Source organism: Rhipicephalus sanguineus, chromosome 10, assembly GCF_013339695.2.
Source record: "Rhipicephalus sanguineus isolate Rsan-2018 chromosome 10, BIME_Rsan_1.4, whole genome shotgun sequence".
NCBI lineage: Eukaryota > Metazoa > Arthropoda > Arachnida > Ixodida > Ixodidae > Rhipicephalus > Rhipicephalus sanguineus.
In genome coordinates, this window is record NC_051185.1 from 58277509 (window position 1) to 58304816 (window position 27308).

General features: G+C 40.3%; 1 long non-coding RNA gene across 2 annotated transcripts in view; it reads left to right on the top strand.

Moving 5' to 3' along the window:
• LOC125760220 (uncharacterized) overlaps positions 1 to 26929 on the top strand; it is a 42583-nt gene extending 15654 nt beyond the window's left edge. Inside the window, exons 2-4 of one of the 2 annotated variants that reach the window (XR_007417860.1) lie at positions 19084 to 19220; positions 26223 to 26703; positions 26788 to 26929. This is a non-coding gene — a long non-coding RNA (uncharacterized LOC125760220). Of the gene's footprint in view, positions 1 to 19083; positions 19221 to 26159; positions 26704 to 26787 lie in introns of both variants that reach the window. The other variant, XR_007417859.1, reaches the window with a different exon arrangement.
• Positions 26930 to 27308: the final 379 nt, after the last annotated feature.

Here is a 27308-nt window from a genome sequence, read left to right on the forward strand (position 1 = left end):
CCTACTTTAATTCTAGCAACATGACAGGAAGTCACCAATTCTGTTCAGAAGGAGTGACTTCCTGGCGTAAGCACGGGTGAGCCAGAGCTCTTTGGGAGTTCGTACCAGATTACACTCTAACCCTGACCAACAAACGGGCATTGCCTGTACATCCATTACATAAGCACCTCACAGATTAAAAGCTCTTGATTCACTGTCGACAAGGAACAATGCAAGGTGTTGTGGACTTGCTCAACAGCGAGGTCTGGCTTCTGTGTCCAAAGACAAAGCTCCGATCCTGTACAGCTGTGGACGCTGCAGCAATGGCTACCTCGCTGTTCAATAAGGGATATTCAAACTTTGAGCACATCCTTCAAGATCTTGATATACTGCCACCTGAAGAACTTGTCACCCTGGGCCACTTACATGACCAGAGGCGAATCAATATAGTGTCTGTCTGCATGCAAAACAGCCAAGGCATGGGCTCATCACTGCCACATGGTGAATAGAGTGCACCTTTATGGCTAACTTAAGGGCTGGGAAGGATTAACATGTGGAGCCAGACATTTTTAAGTGCACTCGCTGTTTAAAGTGTGGATTGTTCTATGCTCTCACAAAGTTTCATGCTAATCGCACTGTATATTGAAGAATACACAGGTTTATAACTTTCAAATGCGTTTTTCTCAATTTCCATTCTGAGGCAATTCTGACATGTTGTGCACAAACTTTCATGCACTTAAAATAGCTCTATCGTAACGAAATTTCGCACAGAGCTTCTTCAGCCACTCTAAAATACAGATATCTATATAAAGTTGCACTACACATTACATATATTTGGTTTCATAACTTGATATGCTGATAGGGGAGATGTAAAATGTACATTTGGTACCCTCGATTTTTTTTAAAAAAGGTAGCAAGTTAAGCAGACATTTGAGGTACTTTTCAGTACTGTACTGCTCATGTGCAGCAAAATGAGCCATCTTGGGGTTCTGTGTGAAAATTTTTAATAAGCTTAAAAGTGTGCACAAAAAACCTGATATTTCGTTGTCAAAGTTGTAGTAACTCTGGAACTATTACAGTTATCAGAAAACTAATTACAGTTTTGAAATCAGCATCACAACCTCTACTATTACCTAAAATTTCAAAGTTCTAAGTCAAGAAATAAAAAAAAATCTTTTTCGAGTAGCATCTCCCCTTATCTACCAAACTGTTGCTCTCATACTAAAAACCAAACAGTGCAAAAGACAAAGAACCAAGAAAAGCATGACACACACTGTGTTGCACTTTCAAGAACATGTGCACTGTTCAGAAAGGCTGGGTGGTTGTTAATATGCAATTACCAACCACCCAGCCTGCCAAAGCCTTCAAGCGAGAGCCATAATCATTTTTTTGCTGTCGATTAAAACAAGCACTATAATGAAATCCATTCTTTTTATCAAAATTTCGATAGACTAACAGGGCAAAAGCAAATATCCAACTTCACTTCTTTTGAGCTAACCAATCAGAGGCAACACCTCGTCAATGTGGCCAAATCACCATCACAATCTCACTTCATAATGAATAACAATGCAATGTAAAAGTGGCCCACAATAATGATGCCTAAGAAGAGGCTGGTGCAATGCGTTTCTGGCAATGTTAAGAGCTTGCCACTTCTCAGATGCTTCACAGAAAAAACTGAGAAATCTAGAAAAGCATAGAAATGACTGTTAAAATCAGCCTGAAGACTCACGGCGCACACACGCAGAGTTTCACCCTTAGCAGCAATCAGACATGCAGTTAAAAATTTTTAATTACATTTCATGGCAACTTTGTAATTAAGCAAAATGTTGCCATTTACTAAGTACACATTACATATAGTTGCATTATTTAATTAGGAGACAGCTCTAGTGCGCTATATAAACTAGACCACCTGAATTTTGTGAGAATAATACAGCAGAAATTATGCATTCATGTCACGCAGATAAGCGACGCAAATGAGAGTGCTTAGTATTCGTTTCCTCAGCTAACAACTCTCTAACGAAGAAAGATGGCTTAGTTGATTTCGATACATTTTCTGTGACATATAACTACTAGTGTGAAATACTTAAAGGAAACAAAAGAGTATGACAGAACAGAATACCCAGCTGAAGTCAAGCAATCTGTCCTGCCCATTTTTTTTCTTTAAGTTCTTGCGCTAGTAACTATACGTCACAGAAAAGCACTCCAAGCTGGCCAACTGTTAGAACTGGTGCTACTATGGCTCGTTAACAATGACCACACTGGGTGTTTTAGCCAAGAAATAAAGTGCAGACAATATCTTGCACTTCTTTTCCAGGTGCTATTGGGAGTGCCTCATTTAAAGAACCCGTGACACCAATATTTTTCTCTAAGTGCTTTATCCTTTAATGAGAGGTCTGCGTCTCATAATCAATAAATTTCATCGTAAGTGCTCTAACGTAACGCATAATTAATGATTAATGTCCCTTGTTTCTCAATTCGAAGCTTCTCAGTTGTGAGGACATTAGAGGCATTGAATAGTGCAAATAGGGTTACTGTTGACAGTATTCGTGAAGCCTCATATATTTCGTTTGGTTGGACGATTGAATATGTTCTACACATCATTAAGAAAACTCAAGGGGAACATGCGAAGGGGAATGGATTGTGGAGCCAGTTTATTTATTAGACACATGATAATGAAGTCAATAAATAATGAAGTCAAGGAAAGGAGAGAGAGCACTAAATGTAGTTTTTAATTGAAAAATAGTTACTACGACATGAAGTAAAGCAAACTAAGATGAACAAAAAGTGAAATTTACTGTCGTAGCTTGATAAGCAAGATATCGAAAGAGGTCACTACAGCACACCATCACCCCTTGCTCCCAGACACTGCCAAGAAAAATGTTTTGCTCTATGGCTATTCTCTGTCATGTGGCACACGTTATTCAAAAATGTGCTCACAAAAAACCTTGGCAACTATTCAACAGCCGGCACCAGCAAATGTTTCACAGTATAGCCTTGGTCTTCTTTTATGCACTCAAACTTTTATATCAAAGAAGCGAATTAACATGCTCCCTTAAATTGAGGTAAAAGATGTCGTATGCCATGGACATGGTCACAACAGGATAAATTCTTTGTTAGGTTGAAAATATTATCATACCAGAGCTCCAATTACAGGTCCAACTGCAAACTAACATAAAATTTGAAAACAAACCACTCCCGTGTTGATAAACATGGAAGACAGACAAAAATTTTAAACATAATAGAATTGGCAGACCTCGTTGCACAGCTTTGTCTATTTCCCTTCTAAACACATACATAGTGAGTAACTTCAAAAATGTTCCAGTCACGAATGTATCTTTAGCCAGTAAACATTTGAGGCAAGTCAAACCTTCATTATCAAGGCACAGCTGCATAATCACTCAAAGACATTTGGGAAATTTTTATTAACAAGGACACATTTCTCTCTAAACTTAATTGCTAAGCAATCCAAAAACTATTTCATGCACTTCAGAAGTTACCTTCCTCCAACAAAATTTGATTAATCAATGAACTCTACTGTTCCCCCATCAACACTGTACACATCTGACTTTTAGGGATTCTTCTTCGCAAGACAACGGTCCATGTGGGTTTTCAGGCTGCCTTTCCGAGAAAACCGCGCATTACAGCGGTCACAGGAAAACGGACGCTCTCCTGTGTGGGTGCGCATGTGTCTAATGAGGTGAGCTCTCTGCGAAAATGACACATTGCAGTGGTCACAGGAAAAGGGACGCTCTCCTGTGTGGGTGCGCATATGTTTCATGAGGGTACTTTTCTGCGAGAAGGATGCACCGCAGCGGTCACAGGAAAAGGGACGCTCTCCTGTGTGGGTGCGAATGTGTCTTATGAGATTAGTGTTCTGAGAGAATGCAGCTGGACACAGGTGGCATTGGAAGGGACGCTCGCCCGTATGTTTGTAAAGGTGTCTCTTCATGTGTCTTTTGTCCTTGGTCACATAGGTGCACCGAAGACAGGAATGCAGTTCCCCTTGTACAGACACAAGTGAACGGTACTGCTCATCGGATGCCAAAGACAAAGAACCTGCAAAGCCACAGGGAAACCAGCAGGCAATGTAAATCATGTGACACGCATAGTATTATGGAACTGGACTACAGCCCCAGGCTATGAAGAAGGAAGATGGCAAGTTGGGCCAGTTGGTTTACGTTAATTTGGAAAATTTGGTTGAAGTGCACCGAAAAACAGACTAGAGGAAGCAGACAGGATAGCGCTTACACAGGTAAGCACTGTCCTGTCTGCTTCTTCTAGTCTGTGTTTTTCGGTGCGCTTCAACCAAATTTTCAATCTGAAAAAGGGCTGCGGAACTTGTGAGTGAAGTACATGATAAACCTAACGTACAAACGTACATGTTACTGCAGCCGTAACAATGCACGAACACAACACATTTTACACAAGTGCCCATCTTTCTGTACATCAAAACCTCCTGCAAATACACAGGGGTCTGATTTGGATGCAAATCTGATACTGTGCCTAAATTGTCGAACTTCCTTGTAATATGCAAATACAGTACACTCTTATTAAACGGAATCTGAAGGGACCAGGAAAATGTGTTCCAGTAAACATGAATTCTGTTAACCAAGAAAGGAGCAGGGGTGCAGAATTCAAATACGAGACCAATCATATTATTTCAGTCAATTGTTCCATTTAGGCAGCAGTTCCGTTTAAGATATTTCCGTTTACTGAGAGTCTACTATACATTAAGCACCAGCACACTGAAGTATTCATTGTATTTTCTTGTTTCGCATAATGCTGTGCAACAATATAATCAGATATACTTCAAAACATGAAGCATATGAAGTAATATCTCAGAGACAGATGTTAATAAGAAACAAACTGGAAAATATAAAAAGAAAAAAGTTTACGACAGATATAACGGCACCAGAGTTACTGGTGGTCAGGAATACAGGTGCACTTATGTTGATTGCACAAAATATTGTTTCTTTATGTGCACTAGCACAGTTTACACGTTTCACACGAACTTCTTTATATTGCTTCAATGAAAACAATGAAAACACAGAATCCAAAGCGACCTATTCACCAGAGAATGTTTCAGATAATTACGCGACCACACATCAGTAGATATTCCGCTTTGTCACAGTATATAACTAATTATACTGAATGAAGATGATCCTGATAGTGCATTGAAAATAGCGCTATAACAGGACAAAGGCTAAGGAACAAAAAACACAAATGCAGTAACATGTAACAACTGGCCCTTCAAGACAGCGTTCTGTCCTGATATGCAGAAATGGTCAAAGTACCTTAGATATATTATGAAACAATGAACTCAACTCAAGGCTGCATTTTAAGCATCATCTAAGAGGAAAGGTACAAAGAAGAATGAATGATCAAATTAAGAATGGTGCTACGTTTCATATTAGAAGAGAATAGTAGAGCTGTGCGAATAGCAAGATTTTGGGTGCGAAGCGAATTCGAATATTGAAGTGTGAGTGCGAATCGGATCGAATATTTTTCGAATATTTCTGGAATATTTCTAGAATATTTTTCGAATACTTCGAAGCGAAATTGCAAAAAAGAAGAAGTTGGAGAGGATTCCTAAGCATATTCTTATGGAGATAGCAACATGAAAGTGTTTCTTTTCGCTAGGTTGAAGCGCAATGTAGAGGCCGAATTGTATTTATGTACATGATTTGGTGCAACAAAACTCTTGCCGACAACACTTTACACGTGATAGGCAAAGATGCCATTTCCTCAGCCTCTCCTCTTTCAACTTCTGTGGAAGCCCAATTGATGTGGCGGACAAGGGTGTGCTCCCTTCAAGTTCGGAGTTCCAAATCTGCCTCGTAGACATCAATATATAATAACATCTGAAATTTTGGATGCTAAAGAGCTTCGGCGTCCAATTTTTCGGACCTCCTGCCCAAATTTTAGGTCCAAAACAGCATTAATTGAGCCCCCACCTCTGCCACATCTTTCATCTCCATGTTGGAACCAGCGTTTTCTTTAGTTAATACATTTGGCGACCGTGGCGGAGTTTGAAAGGCAGCTTTGCTGCAATGCGGGGGTGTGATGAGGTGAAGAATATTGAAAATCGAGGGACCACTTTCAATTGGACGTTATGTCTTGGCTAAGTTCGACCGTAACGGAGCTTGAAAGACAGCTTTGCCGCAATACGAGAGTGTAATGAGGTGAAGCATATTGAAAATCTGAAGGGGGCACTTTCGTCTGACGTTGACAGTATCTGTTTTTGGGAAGTTCGAATAGTTCGAATAGTGAAATTGCAGTGCGAATCGAATCGAATAGCAAACACTATTCGAAAAATATTCGAAATTTCGAATATTCGCACACCCCTAGAGAATAGAGAAAGATTGAAGTGAGCCTAAATGGTTACTGATCAATTAGAGGCACTGCAAAAAAAATAAATCAAGTTTGTTTGTCCATATTAATTTCAAGGTTTTGTTGATTTCAAAGAACAACACAGACATACACACAAAGGTTTTAGAGGGTGAACTGCATAACGAAGAAACACGAGATTGTTGCTGCACACTAATTACTTACATATTGCACTGCAAGATCAATGTATCGCTACCAAGTGTTGCAGTTACTAATATGCAAAACAGTTTATCTTGGCGCATATAAATGTGTAAAGTTGTGCATTAATAAATATGTAACCTGAACCAGCACTTTATAAGACAGGCAATATTTCTGTACACCAATGATTGAAATGCCCAGATTGCAGTGATATCCATTACATTCTCCCAAATTCAAGTGACTAACAGTGCAGAAAGTGAATTGCCAACTTCATTCGTTGAACATAACCAATCCTCAGCATCTGTCTGCAGACATTGTCACATCACTGTCACAATATCATGTTCATAGTGTAAGAAGCTGCAACATAAGCATGAAGTAGCGAATGATTTCTAAGAGGAGGCTGGTGCAATTCTTTTCTGACAGTATCCAAAGCATACAACTTCTTCGTTTCTCGGTGGTAGGGATGGACACATCTGCAACAGCACACAGAACACTGTTAAAGCCAGCAGAAACAACACAGTACACTTCAACTATGCACTGAAGTCAGGCTAGCAATTGAGAAGGCGCTGCACACAGGGCCCGATTACGCTATAGTGTTCTACTCTTGAAGGTGAAGCTCAAGCGTCTTCCAAGTTTTTTTTTTTTTTTTTAAGACAAGCTCTATACATAGGTCAATACAAGTTTGAGCAGTTGAACTTGGAAATAAATGTGGAATTGAACGTCTGCGGTGGTGCAATGCTGTAGCATATAGGACACGGATGCCCAGTGGACCAAACCAATGCACCGAGTATCTGTTTCCTCATTATAGCACACCATATGTGGCAAGACTGTAATAAACGGAGCTGCTGTGGCTATGTAAAAATGGGTCCATTGACCTTAGATGCCAGTAAATTGAATGTAGAACATTTTACATTTGCGGGACATTTATAAGTTGTCTTTCATGAGTCCTAGTAATAATGAAGTGCTGCACTTCGAAGAGAACATACATGTGAGAATTCAGCCAGTGAGTAAATACAAATTTATGCACAATTTTCGTACGACGCTGTCCTTCATTCCCATGGGCGCAGAGTTTTCAGTGTGGTTGCTTGGGTTTACACACTGAAACAAGGAATCACCAGCACCAATTTTGAAAAAAGAAAAATTGTCAGTGAAGATAACCAGCATGTGCATGGCTGCAGAGGATTGACTGAGAGATGGGCTAGCTCATTATATGTGCTGGAATGTAAAGGTTGGCTGAGAAATAGTGCAAAGAGATTATATCACATTTTGCCGATTCTTATATTAGTACTCTTTTTAGACAGTAGTTGATAACTGCAGTCGTTCATCTTGAAAAAAGCAAATGTATATGGTGACTTATTTTACGAAATGTGGACAATAATGGTATACACAAAGGTTTACAGGAAAAACAGCATAATGAATGATCATAATGATGTAACACAAGATTTCCACTGTAAGCATACTTCAGTATCATTTTTAACATAATGCAGTGCAAAGGAAAAATGCCACAGTAGAGGGTTATGTAAACTTATCTACCAAACTGTTGCTCTCATACTAAAAACCAAACAGTGCAAAAGACAAAGGACCAAGAAAAGCATGACACACACTGCGTTGCACTTTCAAGAACATGCGCACTGTTGAAAAAGGTTGGGTAGTTGTTAATATGCAATTACCAACCACCCAGCCTGCCAAAGCCTTCAAGAGAGAGCCATAATCATTTTTTTTGCTGACGATTAAAACAAGCACTATAATGAAATCCATTCTTTTTATCAAAATTTCGATAGACTAACAGGGCAAAAGCAAATATCCAACTTCACTTCTTTTGAGCTAACCAATCAGAGGCAACAGCTCGTAAATGTGGCCAAATCACCATCACAATCTTACTTCATAATGAATAACAATGCAATGTAAAAGTGGCCCATGATAATGATGCCTAAGAAGAGGCTGGTGCAATGCGTTTCTGGCAATGTTATGAGCTTGCCACTTCTCAGATGCTTCACAGAAAAAACTGAGAAATCTAGAAAAGCATAGAAATGACTGTTAAAAACAGCCCGAAGAGTCACGGCGCAAACACACAGAGTTTCACCCTTAGCAGCGATTAGACATGCAGTTAAAAATCTTTACAGCGAAAGCTGTTATGAGATCACAACAAGGGCCGCTTTTGGCGCCGTAGTTGTCCGCCGCCGCCGCCGGTGTCCGTAAGCACTATCGCTCAAATTAAGAAAAAAAGCGAAATAAGAAAAAATTTCCAGGATGGAACGAGGTTCGAACCTGGGTCCTCTGCGTGGGAGCCCAGTATCCTACCTCAGAGCTATGCCGGTGCTTGAAACTGCTTTGCAAGAAGACCCTATACAGGCTTCATGTCGGGAAGGAACCACATTAACATATGTAATGTAGCGTGGTAGAAGAGTGAAATAACAACCAAGTTTCACATAACGCTAATTTTGTAACGAGGCATCACACAATGCGAATTGCACGACGAGTGAGTTCTTGAATGCTTCCAACCCGTTACAAAGGGCTCTGCCGTAATTCTTCATCGTCATTAGCCACAGCATCAAAAACGTGCACATATCTTACAGGTGTTTATCAGGTACCACGGTTCTGCGCAGAATGACGAAAAATTGCGTAGTGACTGCTTCCTTACTTCACAAAAATTACGATTTATAGCGTAGTGGGTTCCTCGCAAGTGCACCTCTATTGGTTGCTAAGGAAGCCCATAAGGCTACCATGATCCAGTTCCTCAGGGTCTTAATAAAGTTATTTCCCCTCTATCTCTTTCTCACGTTAGCACATGTTACAAAGCGTGGTGAAAGACTGAAGTAACGACCGGGCGTCACACAATGTGAATTATGTAACTAGTGGGTCATTTAAAGCTTCCAACCCATTACAAAAGGCTCAGTCATAATTCTTCATCGTCATCAGCCGTCGCATCAAGAAACTGCACATAATGCCTTACAGATGGTACCTCGCTTCTCCGCAGAATGACGAGTAATGTCGTGGTGGGTGTTTCCCAACTTCACAAAAATTATGATTTGTGGCGTAGTGGGTACGTTGCTAGTGTAGTTGTATTAGTAGCCACAAGAGAGTTTATAATGGGCTCTAGAAATGTCCGCTCTTCGAGCTTTCGCTGTGACTGTGCTGCGCTTTCCGTGCAGGCCTGGCATTTTTTTTTAATTACATTTCATGGCACCTTTGTAATTAAGCAAAAATGTTGCCATTTACTAACTACACATTACATATAGTTGCATTATTTAATTAGGAGACAGCTCTAGTGCGCTATATTAACGAGACCACCTGAATTTCGTCAGAATAATACAGCAGAAATTATGCACTCATGTCACGCAGATAAGCGACGCAAATGAGAGTGCTTAGTATTCGTTTCCTCAGCTAACCACTCTTCAACGAAGAAAGTTGGGCTAGTTGATTCTGATACATTTTCTGTGACATATAACTACTAGTGTGAAATACTTAAAGGAAAAAAAGAGTACGACAGAACAGAATACCCAGCTGAAGTCAAGCGATCTGTCCTGTCCATTTTATTTCTAAGTTCTTGCGCTAGTAACTATACGTCACAGAAAAAGCACTCCAAGCTGGCCAACTGTTAGAACTGGTGCTACTATGGCTCGGTAACAATGAATACACTGGGTGTTTTAGCCAAGAAATTAAGTACAGACAATATCTTGCACTTCTTTTCCAAGTGCTATTGGGAGTGCCTCATTTAAAGAACCCGTGACACCAATATTTTTCTCTAAGTGTTTTATCCTTTAATGAGAGGTCTGCATCTCGTAATCAATAAATTTCATCGTAAGTGCTCTAACGTAACGCATAATTAATGATTAATGTCCCTTGTTTCTCAATTCGAAGCTTCTCAGTTGTGAGGACATTAGAGGCATTGAACAGTGCAAACAGGGTTACTGTTAACAGGATTCGTGAAGCCTCATATGTTTCGTTTGGTTGGACGAGTGAATATGTTCTACACATCATTAAGAAAACTCAAGGGGAACATGCGAAGGGGAATGGATTGTGGAGCCAGTTTATTTATTAGACACATGATAATGAAGTCAATAAATAATGAAGTCAAGGAAAGGAGAGAGAGCACTAAATGTAGTTTTTAATTGAAAAATAGTTACTACGACATGAAGTAAAGCAAACTAAGATGAACAAAAAGTGAAAGTTGCTGCCGTAGCTTCATAAGCAAGATATCGAAAGAGGTCACTTCAGCACACCATCACCCCTTGCTCCCAGACACTGCCAAGAAAAATGTTTTGCTCTATGGCTACTCTCTGTCATGTGGAACACGTTATTCAAATATGTGCTCACAAAAAACCTTGGCAACTATTCAACTGCCGGCACCAGCAAAAGTTTCACAGTATAGCCTTGGTCTTCTTTTACGCACTCAAACTTTAATATCAAAGAAGCAAATAAACATGCTCCCTTAAATTGAGGTAAAAGATGTTGTATGCCATGGACATGGTCACAACAGGATAAATTCTTTGTTAGGTTGAAAATTTTATCATACCAAAGCTCAAATTACAGGTCTAACTGCAAACTAACATAAAATTTGAAAACAAACCACTCCCGTGTTGATAAACTTGGAAGACAGACAAAAATTTTATACATAATAGAATTGCCAGACCTCATTGCACACCTCTGTCTATTTCCCTTCTAAATACATACATAGTGAGTAACTTCAAAAATGTTCCAGTCACGAATGTATCTTTAGCCAGTAAACATTTGAGGCAAGTCAAACCTTCATTATCAAGGCACAGCTGCATAATCACTCAAAGACATTTGGGAAATTTTTATTAACAAGGACACATTTCTCTCTAAACTTAATTGCTAAGCAATCCAAAAACTATTTCATGCACTTCAGAAGTTACCTTCCTCCAACAAAATTTGATTAACCAATGAACTCTATTGTTCCCCCATCAACTCTGTACACATCGGACTTTTAGGGATTCTTCTTCGCAAGACAACGGTCCATGTGGATTTTCAGGCTGCCTTTCCGAGAAAACCGCGCATTACAGCGGTCACAGGAAAACGGACGCTCTCCTGTGTGGGTGCACATGTGTCTAATGAGGTGAGCTCTCTGCGAAAATGACACATTGCAGTGGTCACAGGAAAAGGGACGCTCTCCTGTGTGGGTGCGCATATGTTTCATGAGGGTATTTTTCAGCGAGAAGGATGCACCGCAGCGGTCACAGGAAAAGGGACGCTCTCCTGTGTGGGTGCGAATGTGTCTTATGAGATTAGTGTTAGAAGAGAATGCAGCTGGACACAGGTGGCATTGGAAGGGACGCTCGCCTGTATGTTTGTAAAGGTGTCTCTTCATGTGTCTTTTGTCCTTGGTCACATAGGTGCACCGAAGACAGGAATGCAGTTCCCCTTGTACAGACACAAGTGAACGGTACTGCTCATGGGATGCCAAAGACAAAGAACCTGCAAAGCCACAGGGAGAACCAGCCAGCAATGTAAATCATATGACATGCATATTATGGAACTGGACTACAGCCACAGGCTATGAAGAAGGAAGATGGCAAGTTGGTCCAATTGGCTTATGTTAATTTTGAAAATTTGGTTATAATAAATAATAATATCTGGGGTTTAACGTCCCAAAACCACGACATGATTATGAGAGACGCCATAGTGGAGGGCTCCGGAAATTTCAACCACCTGGGGTTTTTTACTGTGCACCTAAATCTCAGTACACGGGCCTGAAACAATTTCGCCTCCATCGAAAATGCAGCCGCCGCGGCCGGGATTCGGTCCCGCGACCTTCGGGTCAGCAGTTGAGCGCCATAACCACTAGACCACCGTGGCGGGGCGTGAAGATTTGGTTGAAGCGCACCGAAAAACAGACTAGAAGAAGCAGACAGGACACCGCTTACCTGTGTAAGCGCTGTCCTGTCTGCTTCTTTTAGTCTGTGTTTTTCGGTGCGCTATGAAAAAGGGTTGCGGCACTTGTAAGTGAAGTACACGATTAACCTGCCCTACAAAACTACATGTTACTGCAGCAGTAACAGTGCATGGACACAACACATTTTACACGAGTGCCCATCTTTCTCTTTATCAAAACCTCCTGCAAATGCACAGGGGTCTGATTTGGATGCAAATCTGATACTGTGCCTAAATAGCCGAATTTCTTTGTAATATGCAAATACAGTACACTCTTATTAAATGGAATCTGAAGGGACCAGGAAAATGCGTTCGGGTAAACACGAATCCTGTTAACCAAGAGAGGAGCAAGGGTGCAGAATTAGAGTACGAGACCAATCATATTAGAGTCAATTGTTCCATTTAGGCAGCAGTTCTGTTTAAGATATTTCTGTTTACTGAGAGTCTACTATACATTAAGCACCAGCACACTGAAGTATTCACTGTATTTTCTTGTTTCGCATAATGCTGTGCAATAATATAATCAGATATACTTCAAAACATGAAGCATATGAAGTAATATCTCAGAGACAGATGTTAATAAGAAACAAACTGGAAAATATAAAAAAAAGAAAAAAGTTTACGACAGATATAACGGCACCAGAGTTACTGGTGGTCAGGAATACAGGTGCACTTATGTTGATTGCACAAAATATTGTTTCTTTATGTGCACTAGCACAGTTTACACGTTTCACACGAACTTCTTTATATTGCTTCAATGAAAACAATGAAAACACAGAATCCAAAGCGACCTATTCACCAGATAATGTTTCAGATAATTACGCGACCACACACGCCAGCAGATATTCCGCTTTGTCACAGTATATAACTAATTATACTGAATGAAGATGATCCTGATAGTGCATTGAAAATAGCGTTATAACAGGACAAAGCCTAAGGAACAAACAACTCAAATGCAGTAACATGTAACAACTGGCCCTTCAAGGCAGCCTTCTGTCCTGATATGCAGAAATGGTCAAAGTACCGTAGATATATTATGAAACAATGAACTCAACTCAAGGCTGCATTTTAAGCATCATCTAAGAGGAAAGGTACAAAGAAGAATGAATGATCAAATTAAGAATGGTGCTACGTTTCATATTAGAAGAGAATAGTAGAGCTGTGCGAATAGCAAGATTTTGGGTGCGAAGCGAATTCGAATATTGAAGTGTGAGTGCGAATCGAATCGAATATTTTTCGAATATTTCTGGAATATTTCTAGAATATTTTTCGAATACTTCGAAGCGAAATTGCAAAAAAAGAAGTTGGAGAGGATTCCTAAGCATATTCTTATGGAGATAGCAACATGAAAGTGTTTCTTTTCGCTAGGTTGAAGCGCAATGTAGAGGCCGAATTGTATTTATGTACATGATTTGGTGCAACAAAACTCTTGCCGACAACACTTTACACGTGATAGGCAAAGATGCCATTTCCTCAGCCTCTCCTCTTTCAACTTCTGTGGAAGCCCAATTGATGTGGCGGACAAGGGTGTGCTCCCTTCAAGTTCGGAGTTCCAAATCTGCCTCGTAGACATCAATATATAATAACATCTGAAATTTTGGATGCTAAAGAGCTTCGGCGTCCAATTTTTCGGACCTCCTGCCCAAATTTTAGGTCCAAAATAGCATTAATTGAGCCCCCACCTCTGCCACATCTTTCACCTCCATGTTGGAACCAGCGTTTTCTTTAGTTAATACATTTGGCGACCGTGGCGGAGTTTGAAAGGCAGCTTTGCTGCAATGCGGGGGTGTGATGAGGTGAAGCATATTGAAAATCTAGGGACCACTTTCAATTGGACGTTATGTCTTGGCTAAGTTCGACCGTAACGGAGCTTGAAAGACAGCTTTGCCGCAATACGAGAGTGTAATGAGGTGAAGCATATTGAAAATCTGAAGGGGGCACTTTCAGTCTGACGTTGACAGTATCTGTTTTTGGGAAGTTCGAATAGTTCGAATAGTGAAATTGCAGTGCGAATCGAATCGAATAGCAAACACTATTCGAAAACTATTCGAAATTTCGAATATTCGCACACCCCTAGAGAATAGAGAAAGATTGAAGTGAGCCTAAATGGTTACTGATCAATTAGAGGCACTGCAAAAAAAATAAATCAAGTTTGCTTGTCCATATTAATTTCAAGGTTTTGTTGATTTCAAAGAACAACACAGACATACACACAAAGGTTTTAGAGGGTGAACTGCATAACGAAGAAACACGAGATTGTTGCTGCACACTAATTACTTACATATTGCACTGCAAGATCAATGTATCGCTACCAAGTGTTGCGGTTACTAATATGCAAAACAGTTTATCTTGGCGCATATAAATGTGTAAAGTTGTGCATTAATAAATATGTAACCTGAACCAGCGCTTTATAAGACAGGCAATATTTCTGTACACCAATGATTGAAATGCCCAGATTGCAGTGATATCCATTACATTCTCCCAAATTCAAGTGACTAACAGTGCAGAAAGTGAATTGCCAACTTCATTCGTTGAACATAACCAATCCTCAGCAGCTGTCTGCAGACATGGTCACATCACTGTCACAATATCATGTTCATAGCGTAAGAAGCTGCAACATAAGCATGAAGTAGCGAATGATTTCTAAGAGGAGGCTGGTGCAATTCTTTTCTGACAGTATCCAAAGCATACAACTTCTTCGTTTCTCGGTGGTAGGGATGGACACATCTGCAACAGCACACAGAACACTGTTAAAGCCAGCAGAAACAACACAGTACATTCAACTATGCACTGAAGTCAGGCTAGCAATTGAGAAGGCGCTGCACACAGGGCCCAATTACGCTATCGCGATCTACTCTTGAAGGTGAAGCTCAAGCGTCTTCCAAGTTATTTTTTTTTTTTTTAAGACAAGCTCTATACATAGGTCAATACAAGTGCGAGCAGTTGAATTTCGAAATAAATGTGGAATTGAACGTCTGCGGTGGTGCAATGCTGTAGCATACAGGACACGGATGCCCAGTGGACCAAACCAATGCACCGAGTATCTGTTTCCTCATTATAGCACACGATATGTGGCAAGACTGTAATAAACGGAGCTGCTGTGGCTATGTAAAAATGGGTCCATTGACCTTAGATGCCAGTAAATTGAATGTAGAACATTTTACATTTTGCGGGACATTTATAAGTTGTCTTTCATGAGTCCTAGTAATAATGAAGTGCTGCATTTCGAAGAGAACATACATGTGAGAATTCAGCCAGTGAGTAAATACAAATTTATGCACAACATTTTCGTACGACGCTGTCCTTCATTCCCATGGGCGCAGAGTTTTCAGTGTGGTTGCTTGGGTTTACACACTGAAACAAGGAATGATCAGCACCAATTTTGAAAAAAAATTGTCAGTGAAGATAACCAGAATGTGCATGGCTGCAGAGGATTGACTGAGAGATGGGCTAGCTCATTATATGTGCTGGAATGTAAAGGTTGGGCGATAAATAATGCAAAGGGAATATATCACATTTTGCCGATTCTTATATTAGTACTCTTTTTAGACAGTAGTTGATAACTGCAGTCTTTCATCTTGAAAAAAAGCAAATGTATATGGTGACTTATTTTATGAAATGTGGACAATAATGGTATACACAAAGGTTTACAGGAAAAACAGCATAACGAAAGATCATAAAGATGTCACACAAGATTTCCACTATAAGCATACTTCAGTATCATTTTTAACATAATGCAGTGCAAAAGAAAAATGCCACTGTAGAGGGTTATCTTAACTTATCTACCAAACTGTTGCTCTCATACTAAAAACCAAACAGTGCAAAGACAAAGGACCAAGAAAAGCATATGACACACACTGCGTTGCACTTTCAAGAACATGCACGCTGTTGAAAAAGGCTGGGTAGTTGTTAATATGCATTACCAACCACCCAGCCTGCCAAAGCGTTTAAGAGAGAGCGATAATCGTTTTTTTTGCTGACGATTAAAACAAGCACTATAATGAAATCATCAAAATTTCGATAGACTAACAGGGCAAAAGCAAATATGCAATTTCACTTCTTTTGAGCTAACCAATCAGAGGCAACAGCTCATAAATGTGGCCAAATCACCATCACAATCTTACTTCATAATGAATAACAATGCAATGCAAAAGTGGCCCATGATAATGATGCCTAAGAAGAGGCTGGTGCAATGCGTTTCTGGCAATGTTAAGAGCTTGCCACTTCTCAGATGCTTCACAGAAAAAACTGAGAAATCTAGAAAAGCATAGAAATGACTGTTAAAAACAGCCCGAAGACTCACGGCGCACACACACAGAGTTTCACCCTTAGCAGCAATCAGACATACAGTTAAAAATTTTACAGCGAAAGCTGTTACGAGATCACAACAAGGGCCGCTATTGGCGCCATAGTTGTCCGCCGCCGCCGCCGGTGTCCGTAACCACTATCGCTCGAAATAAGAAAAAAAGCGAAATAAGAAAAAATTTCCAGGATGGAACGAGGTTCGAACCTGGGCCCTCTGCGTGGGAGCCCAGTGTCCTACCTCAGAGCCATGCCGGTGCTTGAAACTGCTTTGCAAAAGACCCTATACAGGCTTCATGTCGGGAAGGAACCACATTAACATATGTAATGTAGCGTGGTAGAAGAGTAAAATAACAACCAAGTTTCACATAACGCTAATTCTGTAACGAGGCGTCACACAATGCGAATTGCACGAGTGAGTTGTTGAATGCTTCCAACCCATTACAAAGGGCTCTGCCATAATTCTTCATCGTCATTAGCCACAGCATCAACAAAGTGCACATAATACCTTACAGGTGTTTATCAGGTACCACGGTTCTGCGCAGAATGACGAAAAATTGCGTAGTGACTGCTTCCTTACTTCACAAAAATTATGATTTATAGCGTAGTGGGTTCCTCGCAAGTGCACCTCTATTGGTTGCTAAGGAAGCCCATAAGGCTCCGATGATCCATTTCCTCAGGGTCTCAATAAAGTTATTTCCCCTCCTCTATCTCTTTCTCACGTTAGCGCATGTTATAAAGCGTGGTGGGAGACTGAAATAACGACCGGGCGTCACACAATGCGAATTACGTAACTAGTGGGTCATTTAAAGCTTCCAACCCATTACAAAAGGCTCAGTCATAATTCTTCATCGTCATCAGCCGTCGCATCAAGAAACTGCACATAATGCCTTACAGATGGTACCTCGCTTCTCCGCAGAATGACGAGTAATGTCGTGGTGGGTGTTTCCCAACTTCACAAAAATTATGATTTGTGGCGTAGTGGGTACGTTGCTAGTGTAGTTGTATTAGTAGCCACAAGAGAGTTTATAATGGGCTCTAGAAATGCCGCTCTTCGAGCTTTCGCTGTGACTGTGCTGCGCTTTCCGCGCAGGCCTGGCGTTTTTTTTTAATTACATTTCATGGCACCTTTGTAATTAAGCAAAAATGTTGCCATTTACTAACTACACATTACATATAGTTGCATTATTTAATTAGGAGACAGCTCTAGTGCGCTACATTAACTAGACCACCTGAATTTTGTGAGAATAATACAGCAGAAATTATGCACTCATGTCACGCAGATAAGCGACGCAAATGAGAGTGCTTAGTATTCGTTTCCTCAGCTAACCACTCTTTAACGAAGAAAGTTGGGCTAGTTGATTCTGATACATTTTCTGTGACATATAACTACTAGTGTGAAATACTTAAAGGAAAAAAAGAGTACGACAGAACAGAATACCCAGCTGAAGTCTAGCGATCTGTCCTGTCCATTTTATTTCTTTAAGTTCTTGCGCTAGTAACTATACGTCACAGAAAAAGCACTCCAAGCTGGCCAACTGTTAGAACTGGTGCTACTATGGCTTGGTAACAATGACCACACTGGGTGTTTTAGCCAAGAAATTAAGTACAGACAATATCTTGCACTTCTTTTCCAAGTGCTATTGGGAGTGCCTCATTTAAAGAACCCGTGACACCAATATTTTTCTCTAAGTGTTTTATCCTTTAATGAGAGGTCTGCAGTCTCGTAATCAATAAATTTCATCGTAAGTGCTCTAACGTAATGCATAATTAATGATTAATGTCCCTTGTTTCTCAATTCGAAGCTTCTCAGTTGTGAGGACATTAGAGGCATTGAATAGTGCAAATAGGGTTACTGTTGACAGGATTCGTGAAGCCTCATATATTTCGTTTGGTTGGACGATTGAATATGTTCTACACATCATTAAGAAAACTGAAGGGGAACAAGCGAAGGGGAATGGATTGTGGAGCCAGTTTATTTATTAGACACATGATAATGAAGTCAATAAATAATGAAGTCAAGGAAAGGAGAGAGAGCACTAAATGTAGTTTTTAATTGAAAAATAGTTACTACGACATGAAGTAAAGCAAACTAAGATGAACAAAAGTGAAAGTTGCTGCCGTAGCTTCATAAGCAAGATATCGAAAGAGGTCACTTCAGCACACCATCACCCCTTGCTCCCAGACACTGCCAAGAAAAATGTTTTGCTCTATGGCTACTCTCTGTCATGTGGAACACGTTATTCAAAAATGTGCTCACAAAAAACCTTGCCAACTATTCAACTGCCGGCACCAGCAAAAGTTTCAAAGTATAGCCTTGGTCTTCTTTTACGCACTCAAACTTTAATATCAAAGAAGCAAATAAACATGCTCCCTTAAATTGAGGTAAAAGATGTCGTATGCCATCGACATGGTCACAATAGGATAAATTCTTTGTTAGGTTGAAAATTTTATCATACCAAAGCTCAAATTACAGGTCTAACTGCAAACTAACATAAAATTTGAAAACAAACCACTCCCGTGTTGATAAACTTGGAAGACAGACAAAAATTTTATACATAATAGAATTGCCAGACCTCGTTGCACACCTTTGTCTATTACCCTTCTAAATACATACATAGTGAGTAACTTCAAAAATGTTCCAGTCACGAATGTATCTTTAGCTAGTAAACATTTGAGGCAAGTCAAACCTTCATTATCAAGGCACAGCTGCATAGTCACTCAAAGACATTTGGGAAATTTTTATTAACAAGGACACATTTCTCTTTAAACTTCATTGCTAAGCAATCCAAAAACTATTTCATGCACTTCAGAAGTTACCGTCATCCAACAAAATTTGATTAATCAATGAACTCTACTGTTCCCCCATCAACACTGTACACATCTGACTTTTAGGGATTCTTTTTCGCAAGACAATGGTCCATGTGGATTTTCAGGTTGCCTTTCTGAGAAAACCGTGCATTGCAGTGGTCACAGGAAAAGGGACACTCTCCTGTGTGGGTGCGCATGTGTCTAATGAGGTGAGCTCTCTGCAAAAATGACACATTGCAGTGGTCACAGGAAAAGGGACGCTCTCCTGTGTGGGTGCGCATATGTTGCATGAGGGTCTTTTTCAGCGAGAAGGATGCACCGCAGCGGTCACAGGAAAAGGGACGCTCTCCTGTGTGGGTGCGAATGTGCCCTGCGAGATTAGTGTTATGAGAGAATGCGGCTGGACACAGGTGGCATTGGAAGGGACGCTCGCCCGTATGTTTGTAAAGGTGTCTCTTCATGTGTCTTTTGTCCTTGGTCACATAGGTGCACCGAAGACAGGAATGCAGTTCGCCTTGTACAGACACAAGTGAACGGTACTGCTCATCGGATGCCAAAGACAAAGAACCTGCAAAGCCACAGGGAGAACCAGCAGGCAATGTAAATCATGTGACACGCATATTACGGAACTGGACTACAGGCCCAGGCTATGAAGAAGGAAGATGGCAAGTTGGGCCAGTTGGTTTACGTTAATTTTGAAAATTTGGTTGAAGTGCACCGAAAAACAGACTAGAAGAACCAGACAGGATAGCGCTTACACAGGTAAGCGCTGTCCTGTCTGCTTCTTCTAGTCGGTGTTTTTCGGTGTGCTTCAACCAAATTTTCAATATGAAAAAGGGTTGCGGCACTTGTGAGTGAAGTACATGATTAACCTACCCTACAAAACTACATGTTACTGCAGCCGTAACAGTGCACGGACACAACACATTTACACAAGTGCCCATCTTTCTGTACATCAAAACCTCCTGCAAATACACAGGGGTCTGATTTGGATGCAAATCTGATACTGTGCCTAAATAGCCGAATTTCTTTGTAATATGCAAATACAGTACACTCTTATTAAATGGAATCTGAAGGGACCAGGAAAATGTGTTCCGGTAAACATGAATTCTGTTAACCAAGAAAGGAGCAGGGGTGCAGAATTCAAATACGAGACCAATCATATTATAGTCAATTGTTCCATTTAGGCAGCAGTTCCGTTTAAAATATTTCCGTTTACTGAGAGTCTACTATACATTAAGCACCAGCACACTGAAGTATTCACTGTATTTTCTTGTTTCGCATAATGCTGTGCAATAATATAATCAGATATACTTCAAAAGCATGAAGCATATGAAGTAATATCTCAGAGACAGAGGTTAATAAGAAACAAACTGGAAAATATGAAGAAAAAAAAATTTACAACAGATATAACGGCACCAGAGTTACTGGTGGTCAGGAATACAGGTGCACTTATGTTGATTGCACAAAATATTGTTTCTTTATGTGCACTAGCACAGTTCACACGTTTCACACGAACTTCTTTATATTGCTTCAATGAAAACAATGATAACGCAGTATCCAAAGCGACCTATTCACCAGAGAACGTTTCAGATAATTACGCGACCACACATCAGTAGATATTCCGCTTTGTCACAGTATATAACTAATTATACTGAATGAAGATGATCCTGATAGTGCATTGAAAATAGCGCTATAACAGGACAAAGGCTAAGGAAGAAACAACACAAATGCAGTAACATGTAACAACTGGCCCTTCAAGACAGCCTTCTGTCCTGATATGCCAAAATGGTCAAAGTACCTTAGTTATATTATGAAACAATGAACTCAACTCAAGGCTGCATTTTAAGCATCATCTAAGAGGAAAGGTAAAAAGAAGAATGAACTGATCAAACTAAGAATGGTGCAACGTTTCATAATAGAAGAGAATAGAGAAAGATTGAAGTGAGCCTAAATGGTTATTGATCAATTAGAGGCACTGCAAAAAAAATAAATCAAGTTTGTTTGTCCATATTAATTTCAAGGTTTTGTTGATTTCAAAGAACAACACAGACATATACACAAAGGTTTTAGAGGGTGAAATGCATAATGAAGAAACACGAGATTGTCGCTGCACACTTATTTTAAAATAATTACTTACATATTGAACTGCAAGATCAATGTGTCGCTACCAAGTATTGCGGTTACTAATATGCAAAACAGTTTATCTTGGCGCATATAAATGTGTAAATTTGTGCATTAATAAATACCTAACCTGAACCAGCGCTTTGTAAGACAGGCAATATTTCTGTACACCAATGATTGAAATGCCTAGATTGCAGTGACATCCATTACATTCTCCCAAATTCAAGTGACTAACAGTGCAGAAAGTGAACTGCCAACTTCATTCGTTGAACATAACCAATCCTCAGCAGCTGTCTGCAGACATGGTCACATCACTGTCACAATATCATGTTCATAGCGTAAGAAGCTGCAACATAGGCATGAAGTAGTGAATGATTTCTAAGAGGAGGCTGGTGCAATTCTTTTTTGACAATATCCAAAGCATACAACTTCGTTTCCTGGTGGCAGGGATGGACACATCTGCAACAGCACACAGAACACTGTTAAAGCCAGCACAAACAACACAGTACACTCAACTATGCAATGAAGTCAGGCTAGCAATTGAGAAGGCGCTGCACACAGGGCCCGATTACGCTATAGCTGTTCTACTCTTGAAGGTGAAGCTCGAGCGTCTTCCAAGTTTTTCTTTTTTTTTTAAGACAAGCTCTGTGAATAGGTCAATACAAGTTTGAGCAGTTGAATTTGGAAATAAATTTGGAATTGAACGTCTGTGGTGGTGCAATGCAGAAGCATGTAGGACACGGATGCCCAGTGAACCAAACCAATGCACCGAGTATCTGTTTCCTCATTATAGCACACCATATGTGGCAAGACTGTAATAAACGGAGCTGCTGTGGCTATGTAAAAATGTGTCCATTGACCTTAGATGCCAGTAAATTGAATGTAGAACATTTTACATTTGCGGGACATTTATAAGTTGTCTTTCATGAGTCCTAGTAATAATGAAGTGCTGCACTTCGAAAAGAACATACATGTGAAAATTCAGCCAGTGAGTAAATACAAATTTATGCAACATTTTCGTACGACGCTGTCCTTCATTCCCATGGGCGCAGAGTTTTCAGTGTGGTTGCTTGGGTTTACACACTTAAAGAAGGAATGATCAGCACCAATTTTGAAAAACAATTGTCAGTGAAGATAACCAGCATGTGCATGGCTGCAGAGGATTGACTGAGAGATGGGCTAGCTCATTATATGTGCTGGAATGTAAAGGTTGGGTGATAAATAATGCAAAGGGAATATATCACATTTTGCCGATTCTTATATTAGTACTCTTTTTAGACAGTAGTTGATAACTGCAGTCTTTCATCTTGAAAAAAAGCAAATGTATATGGTCACTTATTTTATGAAATGTGGACAATAATGGTATACACAAAGGTTTACAGGAAAAACAGCATAATGAATGATCATAATGATGTAACACAAGATTTCCACTGTAAGCATACTTCAGTATCATTTTTAACATAATGCAGTGCAAAGGAAAAATGCCACTGTAGAGGGTTATGTAAACTTATCTACCAAACTGTTGCTCTCATACTAAAAACCAAACAGTGCAAAAGACAAAGGACCAAGAAAAGCATGACACACACTGCGTTGCACTTTCAAGAACATGCGCACTGTTGAAAAATGCTGGGTAGTTGTTAATATGCATTACCAACCACCCAGCCTGCCAAAGCCTTCAAGAGAGAGCCATAATCATTTTTTTGCTGACGATTAAAACAAGCACTACAATGAAATCCATTCGTTTTGTCAAAATTTCGATAGACTAACAGGGAAAAGCAAATATCCAATTTCACTTTTTTTGAGCTAACCAATCAGAGGCAACAGCTTGTAAATGTGGCCAAATCACCATCACAATCTTACTTCATAATGAATAACAATGCAATGTAAAAGTGGCCCATGATAATGATGCCTAAGAAGAGTCTGGTGCAATGCTTTTTTGGCAACGTTAAGAGCTTGCCACTTCTCAGATGCTTCACAGAAAAAACTGAGAAATCTAGAAAAGCATAGAAATGACTGTTAAAAACAGCCCGAAGACTCACGGCGCACACATACAGAGTTTCACCCTTAGCAGCGATTAGACATGCAGTTAAAAATTTTACAGCGAAAGCTGTTATGAGATCACAACAAGGGCTGCTTTTGCCGCCGTAGTTGTCCGCCGCCGCCGCCGGTGTCCGTAACCACTACCGCTCGAAATAAGCAAAAAAGCAAAATAAGAAAAAATTTCCAGGATGGAACGAGGTTCGAACCTGGGCCCTCTGCGTGGAAGCCCAGTATCCTACCTCAGAGCTATGCCGGTGCTTGAAACTGCTTTGCAAGAAGACCCTATACAGGCTTCATGTCGGGAAGGAACCACATTAACATATGTAATGTAGCGTGGTAGAAGAGTGAAATAACAACCAAGTTTCACATAACGCTAATTTTGTAACGAGGCATCACACAATGCGAATTGCACGAGTGAGTTCTTGAATACTTCCAACCCGTTACAAAGGGCTCTGCCATAATTCTTCATCGTCATTAGCCACAGCATCAAAAAAGTGCACATAATATTTTACAGGTGTTTATCAGGTACCACGGTTCTGCGCAGAATGACGAAAAATTGTGTAGTGACTGCTTCCTTACTTCACAAAAATTATGATTTATAGCGTAGTGGGTTCCTCGCAAGTGCACCTCTATTGGTTGCCAAGGAAGCCCATAAGGCTCCAATGATCCATTTCCTCAGGGTCTTAATAAAGTTATTTCCCCTCTCTCTATCTCTTTCTCACGTTAGCACATGTTATAAAGCGTGGTGGGAGACTGAAGTAACGACCGGGCGTCACACAATGTGAATTATATAACTAGTGGGTCATTTAAAGCTTCCAACCCATTACAAAAGGCTCAGTTATAATTCTTCATCGTCATCAGCCGTCGCATCAAGAAACTGCACATAATGCCTTACAGATGGTACCTCGCTTCTCCGCAGAATGACGAGTAATGTCGTGGTGGGTGTTTCCCAACTTCACAAAAATTATGATTTGTGGTGTAGTGGGTACGTTGCTAGTGTAGTTGTATTAGTAGCCACAAGAGAGTTTATAACGGGCTCTAGAAATGCCGCTCTTCGAGCTTTCGCTGTGACTGTGCTGCGCTTTCCGCACAGGCCTGGCGTTTTTTTTTAATTACATTTCATGGCACCTTTGTAATTAAGCAAAAATGTTGCCATTTACTAACCAGACATTACATATAGTTGCATTATTTAGTTGCATTATTTAATTAGGAGACAGCTCTAGTGCGCTATATTAACTAGACCACCTGAATTTTGTGAGAATAATACAGCAGAAATTACGCACTCATGTCACGCAGATAAGCGACGCAAATATGTGCTTAGTATTGGTTTCCTCAGCTAACCACTCTTCAACGAAGAAAGTTCGGCTAGTTGATTCCGATACATTTTCTGTGACAAATAACTACTAGTGTGAAATACTTAAAGGAAAAAATGAGTACGACAGAACAGAATACCCAGCTGAAGTCTAGCGATCTGTCCTGTCCATTTTTTTTCTTTGAGTTCTTGCGCTAGTAACTATACGTCACAGATCAAGCACTCCAAGCTGGCCAACTGTTAGAACTGGTGCTACTAAGGCTTGGTAACAATGACCACACTGGATGTTTTAGCCAAGAAATTAAGTACAGACAATATCTTGCACTTCTTTTCCAGCTGCTATTGGGAGTGCCTCATTTAAAGAACCCGTGACACCAATATTTTTCTCCAAGTGTTTTATCGGTTTAATGAGAGGTCTGCGTCTCGTAAACAATAAATTTCGTCGTAAGTGCTCTAACGTAACGCATAATTAATGATTAATGTCCCTTGTTTCTCAATTCGAAGCTTCTCAGTTGTGAGGACATTAGAGGCATTGAATAGGGCAAATAGGTTTACTGTTGACAGGATTCGTGAAGCCTCATATGTTTCGTTTGGTTGGACGAGTGAATATGTTCTACACATCATTAAGAAAACTGAAGGGGAACAAGTGAAGGGGAATGGATTGTGGAGCCAGTTTATTTATTAGACACATGATAATGAAGTCAATAAATAATGAAGTCAAGGAAAGGAGAGAGAGCACTAAATGTAGTTTTTAATTGAAAAATAGTTACTACGACATGAAGTAAAGCAAACTAAGATGAACAAAAGTGAAAGTTGCTGCCGTAGCTTCATAAGCAAGATATCGAAAGAGGTCACTACAGCACACCATCACCCCTTGCTCCCAGACACTGCCAAGAAATATGTTTTGCTCCATGGCTACTCTCTGTCATGTGGAACACGCTATTCAAAAATGTGCTCACAAAAAACCTTGCCAACTATTCAACTGCCGGCACCAGCAAAATTTCAAAGGATAGCCTTGGTCTTCTTTTACGCACTCAAACTTTAATATCAAAGAAGCAAATAAACATGCTCCCTTAAATTGAGGTAAAAGATGTCGTATGCCATCGACATGGTCACAACAGGATAAATTCTTTGTTAGGTTGAAACTTTTATCACACTAAAGCTCAAATTACAGGTCTAACTGCAAACTAACATAAAATTTGAAAACAAACCACTCCCGCGTTGATAAACTTGGAAGACAGACAAAAATGTTATACATAATAGAATTGCCAGAGCTCGTTGCACACCTTTGTCTATTACCCTTCTAAATACATACATAGTGAGTAACTTCAAAAATGTTCCAGTCACGAATGTATCTTTAGCCAGTAAACATTTGAGGCAAGTCAAACCTTCATTATCAAGGCACAGCTGCATAATCACTCAAAGACATTTGGGAAATTTTTATTAACAAGGACACATTTCTCTTTAAACTTCATTGCTAAGCAATCCAAAAACTATTTCATGCACTTCAGAAGTTACCGTCCTCCAACAAAATTTGATTAATCAATGAACTCTATTGTTCCCCCATCAACACTGTACACATCGGACTTTTAGGGATTCTTCTTCGCAAGACAACGGTCCATGTGGATTTTCAGGTTGCCTTTCTGAGAAAACCGTGCATTGCAGTGGTCACAGGAAAAGGGACACTCTCCTGTGTGGGTGCGCATGTGTCTAATGAGGTGAGCTCTCTGCAAAAATGACACATTGCAGTGGTCACAGGAAAAGGGACGCTCTCCTGTGTGGGTGCGCATATGTTGCATGAGGGTCTTTTTCAGCGAGAAGGATGCACCGCAGCGGTCACAGGAAAAGGGACGCTCTCCTGTGTGGGTGCGAATGTGCCCTGCGAGATTAGTGTTATGAGAGAATGCGGCTGGACACAGGTGGCATTGGAAGGGACGCTCGCCCGTATGTTTGCAAAGGTGTCTCTTCATGTTGCTTTTGTCCTTGGTCACATAGGTGCACCGACGACAGGAATGCAGTTCGCCTTGTACAGACACAAGCGAATGGTACTGCTCATGGGATGGCAAAGACAAAGAACCTGCAAAGCCACAGGGAAACCAGCAGGCAATGTAAATCATGTGACATGCATATTATGGAACTGGACTACAGCCCCAGGCTATGAAGAAGGAAGATGGCAAGTTGGGCCAGTTGGTTCACGTTAATTTTGAAAATTTCGTTGAACTGCACCGAAAAACAGACTAGAAGAATCAGACAGGACAGCGCTTACACAGGTAAGCGCTGTCCTATCCGCTTCTTCTAGTCTGTGTTTTTCTGTGCGCTTCAA